Source organism: Lactuca virosa, chromosome 2 (genome assembly GCF_052849685.1).
Source record: "Lactuca virosa cultivar CGN04683 chromosome 2, Lactuca_virosa_CGN04683_v6, whole genome shotgun sequence".
Classification (NCBI taxonomy): Eukaryota; Viridiplantae; Streptophyta; class Magnoliopsida; order Asterales; family Asteraceae; genus Lactuca; species Lactuca virosa.
The window spans coordinates 234105081-234111824 of NC_136427.1; the positions used below are offsets into that span (position 1 = coordinate 234105081).

General features: G+C 31.9%; 1 protein-coding gene across 1 annotated transcript in view; it reads left to right on the forward strand.

Moving 5' to 3' along the window:
* The window catches only part of LOC145160476 (uncharacterized), a 30949-nt gene extending 24610 nt beyond the window's left edge, over positions 1-6339 (forward strand). The window contains exon 7 of the transcript XR_013738117.1: positions 5846-6339. The gene's annotated coding sequence lies outside the window, so the exon portion shown is untranslated. The remainder of the gene's footprint in view (positions 1-5845) is intronic.
* Positions 6340-6744: the final 405 nt, after the last annotated feature.

Here is a 6744-nt window from a genome sequence, read left to right on the forward strand (position 1 = left end):
AGTGTCTACGATCGTTACTGCAATGTCCAATGAAGCTTTGTAGCAAGGTACACTCAGTCACATAGCTCGGTTATAGGAATCACTATAAACATTTACTAGAATATATCTCTCTCACTACAAAACCATGGGCTCATTCGCTCTCAAAACTATTTTAAGTATGGAATTACTTATATAACAGTACATGTTGGTTTGCAAGGACATTCAAAGATTCATTACAAACATATTTTTAATTATGGATTTACTTATACAAAAGATACATTTTGGCTTTCAAAGATTCGTTACAAACACAGCTTTAAGTATGAACTTACTTATACAAAAATACATTTTGGCTTTTAAAGACTCATTTAAAACGTTGTTTTAACTGTTGTTATACATACTAAGAAAATACTTTTTAGACTTATTAAAAGTATTACTGTTGTTAGCAGAAAACCCTCAAAACTACATGTATTCTCAGGAAATCACTAAACATACATTCAAGATGGATTGGATTACAGGTGACCTAGTTTAGTTACTGTTGTATTGTATGCCTATCTGTTAAGGCATTTCATGTATAATTATTATTTGCAAAAACCTTGTATTCAAATATCAAGATGGAACACGAATGTTATATTTTTTATTGTTGTACTTGTAAATTATTTGTAAAAACCTTCTATAATACATTGGAAGTTTTATTGATCAAATTATATCATTATTTAAAAGCAACATCTTCGATCCTTCTTTGTTCTTTGCTCTGGATAATACAACTTATAGTTGGTTGTGTATGAACATTGGTTCACACAAAAACAAACCAATATGTGAAAATGATAAACAAAGTATACATGTCCTCCTTTAGTTCCATAAAACAAAAGTAAAGAAGACAGTTAAATGTTATAATAAACTGTATTGAAAACTTAAAAATGTATAAATTGAAAAATATGAAGATTGTTTTTTATTTGAATATTTAAAAGATCAAAAAAGTATTGGTTTGTTTATTATTAATTTATAGAACATAAGCAATTTAAAAAAAAAATCATATTGTAAAGTTTAAGAAAGAAGCGAAGACCATTATCATTCTCGTTCCATTTATGTTGATAACATGTGTAGTTGATGAACTTTGAAATGCCCTATAATTATATTTGGATTTTCTACTATACAAAATAACATAGGACATAATAAAAATAATAACATTTGGATTTTCTACTATCTAAAATAACATAGGTCATAATAAAAATAATAACATAACCAAAATAACATAAAAGGAATAAAGCAAATAAAGACCAAAGACATAATAAAAATGTATATTTATGTGATAAATATGACATACTTTATAGTTTATATAATGAGAAAACAAAAGCATTAAACAATACCGTAAATCACAATATTAACGTTGTAACTTTATTAAATCGGAACATAACCGTTAACCAACATATAATTTAATCATAAGAATTCAAATCAATGAGTTAATAACAAAAGTAGCATGATTACAAATATGATTAATTTATTGAACTTAGGTTATTTATATCCAAATTATTATATGATGTGTAATTATTGTAAATAAGCATAAAAAACCTACTTATATTTTCAACTTACCATTTTACCTCTTATGTACGCATACCCTAAATGAGGTAAGTGATTCTATTGTTGACTGATGAGCACCATATCTGTTCCTACACCAAAAAAAGCTCTTGTACGATTTCTAAACAAAAAAAAAACAAGGTATTTCGTCTGACGATGTAATCTGAATCGTGCCTTCATCAAATGGGTTTTAATCCCTCTATATCTGATTCTTTACAATATTTTAGAGATTTAATTTTAGGGTTGATATTGATAAAGGAAGCATACATGTCCGATTATTTAAAAGAGATAAGCGAAAGAGTATATTTGGAATCAGATTAAAGACGATCGAAATTGTTATGGAGACAAAATGATGGGACGGCAACCTTGTGGTTGTGATTTTGCTTTGAAGTGGCGGAACTCATGACGAATTATCGATGATATGTGATTTGGGCGAAATGAAGAAAAGGTAAAGTCATATTATTCCTTTTTGTAGAAGATTGGCAGGTTTCTCGCTAATGTAATTTCATTTTCCTTTCAACTTCCGACTTTGTTTCTTTCAAGGATGTTAGAATCTTGGAGTGATTGTTTAGAATCGGTGAAAATATAATCTGGGTGTTAGTTTAAAGCTCAATTCTATAAAGATTGAAATGTTTACATACAAAGGACAATCCTAGTATTTGAAATATTTTGTTATGTTCCACAGTATAGATTGAATGTTATTAATAAATATAGGGTCGTTGATTAATATACTGATTTTCAAATTAAAAACCTCAAATTTGAAATTTAACTTAAGGTTTGCATGAAATTATGTTTGCATACATATCTGTACATTAAGGTTTATGTCAAAACATGTTATTACTCAAGTATAAAGGGGTAAGTTTAGGATATTATTAGCCCATAAGGACCACAACAATATCTGTTCTCATTTAATTATAATTACAAAGTTATGTACGGATATGTATAAGCATCATTGAACATAACCAGAGTTTTACTGGATCATTGACTAACATTAGTTATATTAATGGATAAACATATGAGGTCGAGTTAAATCTAGTGCCTACATGTGCAATCAACACCACATTTGCAATTACCGTCTTTCTCATATGTGGTAACCATAGAGTTTTATTGGAAAGTAATATTTGAAGCAACCATGATTCTGTAAAGAGTAGAAAAGTTGTAGTTAAGTAAACCATAAAAAAAGTTAGTAGCAATCTAAAAGTATGTTTCGATTTTCACATATTTTCCAACTACAATAATATGTCAAAATAGCAACATACTTTGATTTTGTGTACAAAAGGCCATAAAAATGTAACTTTTATGTCAAAGGAGCATGCTATAAAAGGTAAATAACTGAAAAGTAAAATGCTAAATTATGGTAGAGAAAGGGTGTAAATAAAAGTTCAAGAATGGTCCCTGGTAAAATAAATTTACATAATGCTCCCTGTATAAGAAGTTCTAACAGAAAAGGGTTTAAAAAAAACTATCATAAAGAGTAACAAAAAGGTAACCAGAGTTTAGAAATGGTCCCTAGTAAAAAAATTTACATAATGGTCCCTGTATAAACAATTTAACAGAAAAAGGTTTAAAAAAGTATAAAAAGGGTTGCTATACTTAAAGGAGTTATCTTTTACCTTTTTCATGCCCATTTATTTTATTTGAGTGTTTATCAAGATGGGAGAAAAAATGCCAGAAATTGTTGCATTTATGAAGCTGGCATTAAAACTGGTAAAAAGGGTATAATGGGAATTTTCGTTGCATGCATATTTGTTCGGGTTAAGATGCATCAAAGAAGGTTGCTATTTTGACATATTTATGAACCTGGAAAATCTGTGAAAACAGCAACCTACTTATATGTTAACAGAAAAAAGGTTTAAAAAATATAATAAATGGTATTCCTTGGATGTTATAATTGAGAGAAAACGATAAGCATCCTACTTATATGTTTACATAATTTAGGTTAAATATATGTAGGATGCTATAATTGACTGAAAAGGAAACTCCAATGCTATTATTTGGCATTTTATAGATTTTTCTTGGATTTTAGTAATAGGAAAAAAAATGGAAACAATTATCCATGTGTAAATGAAAATTCAGAGATGGTCTCGGTTAAAAAAAATTCAAGAATGTAAACTGTGAAAATAAAAAGTCAAATACAAACTGCTTGAAATTACTTGAAGGGGTTATCTGGAATGTCAAATACACACTGTTTACAATAAAGGACTTATCTTTTACCTTTTTTCCATGGCTGTTTATTTTATTTTAGTGTTTATCAAGATGGAGAAGAAATGCCATAAATTGTTGCATTTATGAAGCCGGAGTCAGAACAGGTATACAAAGGGTATAATGGGAATTTTGTTGACTGCTTATTTGTTCAGGTTAAGATGCATCGAAGAAGGTTGCAATTTTGACAGATTTTTTAACTTGGAAAATCTGTTGAAACAACAACCTACTTTGAGATTATAATAATGTCAAACATAAAAGTTTAAATAAATGGTTCAATCGGTAAAATAAAATAGTTTCAACAAAAACATATGATGGTTAGTGGTGAATGAACTAACCTGGATTTTCTTTAATCTCTATTGCGGAATTGTAGAATTCGTTGTGAAGATGATGAGAAAGAAAACCTAGTGTATTATGATTGTCAAGGTAAGGTTTGGCATGCATAAGATATGGAAATTAAACAGAGGATCAGGTAAATAAGGTATATAGGAAAATGTATCCCTTAATTGTTGGGATACATTAAAATCAAAGAGAAATTTCAGTATTTTTAAAAGATATTTCCAGTTTTTTCGATAATGTATGATAGCTAGGATAGGAGGGTTTTTTTTTTTTTTTTTTTTTAAATCAAATGTGTTTTACCAATTACCAAAAAATAACTAAAAATTTGAGAATTCATTAAAAATATTTTCCTTTCTAGATTTTTCAAAAATGTATGTATTAGGATATGAAGGATGTTGTATTTTTAAATTTTAAATCAAAGATGATTTAACAATTACCAAAAAAATGGAAAATTTGAGAGTTCCTTATAAATACTTTCCAGTTTTTTCGAATATTTACGTTAAGAGGATTTGATGTTGTTTTTTAAAATTTTAAATTAAAGATGTTTTATTAATTATCAAAAAAACAAAAATTAAGAATTTCTTAAAAATTGTCAAGTGTCAAATAGTGTAACACCCCGAAATGCAGGTATATCTCTTTAATCCTTCTTCTTTTCCAAGTTGTCAAAATTGGCCCAAAATAGAAAATGGTGATAAGTGGGTACGCTGGGCGTACTTAAGAGAACGTTGCGCGTACCCAAGGGCATGCCTTTGACACAGACTCAACCCGGTACGCGGGGCGTACCTTAGTTTACGCTAAGCGTACTGGGCCCAGACTCAAAACCCTAAATGAGACATGAGCACTATAAAAGGGATGCTATGGCCTCCATCCCAACCACCATTTCCAAGAGAGTGAAACCCTAAGAGAGCCAAACCTTCGTTCTAAGCTTGTGAGTGTGTTTTGGGCTTAAAAGTATCATTGTGTGCTTGTGAAGAAAAAGAGAAGGCCATTGTGGAAGCTAGAGTTGGAGTGCAAGCTTTGGATCTGAGCTCTACAGAGGTTGGAGCACCACTTGGAGGTAAAAAGCTCAAAGCTTTCCTAGTCTTTTTGGATTTGTGCTTTATGGACCATTTCTAGGGTTTTTGTCCCAAAGGTGGATACTTTATGAGTAAATGGTCTCCATAAGCCCAGATCTGCCCCATTTCAGTGTATATTGTGTCATAGATCCATAAAAATCCAATCTTGGACGTGAAGATTAAGTCATGCATGAGATAAGGGCTTAATGAGGAAAGAGGAAAGGTGTTTAGAGTGATTAGTGACCTTTACAGCCATGCAAAGACTTAAAGGTTTCGACTTTATGGATTAAGAGGTATTAGAATGGCCAGATCTGAAATATGAGCTTATGTCTTAACCATTTAAGGCCAAAATCATGAGGAGTGTGAAACTGGGACTTACGCTGGGCGTAATCCCAGTACGCGCAGCGTAGGGGGTCGAGCTCCCCGATTCTGTGAAGCCTTCGAGTACGCCCAGCGTACAGAGCTGGTACGCGCCGTGTACTCCGGAGGGTTGACTTTCGTTGACTTTTAGGGTTTAACCAACATTTGGACCTTTGGGCCATTGAGGGGTAAAATGGTCTTTTACCCTTCTGAGAGAATATAGGGAGGGACTAGTCTAGCATTTGAGAGCCGTTTTAATTAGAGATAATTATTTTGTGTGATTAGGCGGAGGCTAGATCAGTATTTCGAGTACGAGTTTATCCGAGTTACCCGAGGTGAGTCTTCTCACTATACATTACCTAGAGTGGTATCTATGTGCAGATCGGAGGGTCTTATGTGTTATGTGTATGTTTGAGTTTATGTGCATTGTGATATATGTATGCTATGTGTTATATAGACCGGACCGGAGGGTCCAACGATTTAGACCGGACCGGAGGGTCCAACGAGCTAGACCGGATTGAAGGGTCCAACGAGCTACGGGACTGGAGGGTCCCGCTGAGACACAATGACCGGAGGGTCATATCGAGTTATAGCCTCGAGGGGCTTATGTGTTGTATGTGGCATTTTGGGGAACTCACTAAGCATTTATGCTTACCGTGTTATGTGATATGGGTTTCAGGTACCAGCGAGGATCGCGGGAAGGCGCCGGCATGATTTGTACATACTGGCAGAGGATTATGTTTTAAGATTATGGATATGTTTTATTATGATGACATTGGATCATGGGATTCCGGGAATATTATATATGTTTTTATTATGTTGAAAAATGAAAAATTGTTTCTAAAATTTACGTCGTTATAAATAGCCTACCTAGAAAGGGGACATGTGTCATTTAGAGGTTTTGTTTATTAGAGAGGTATATATATATATATATATATATATATATATATATATATATATATATATATATATATATATATATATATATATATATACACTTTGATCCGCGATGAGAACACGTAATAAGAATCTAACATACCTACAACTAAAACTAACTCAACCCTTTAGGTCAAACGCCTCAACTAAGGTTAGTACCGTACATAAGTCATACCATAAATAAACCTGGAACGTACGCCTATGTTATTTATGGTCGGGCTGATGCACAAGCAACCTTGAGCAAGGAGTTTGACAGACTACAATGGTTGAAAGTTTTAGAGATTGAATGATGTTCTCA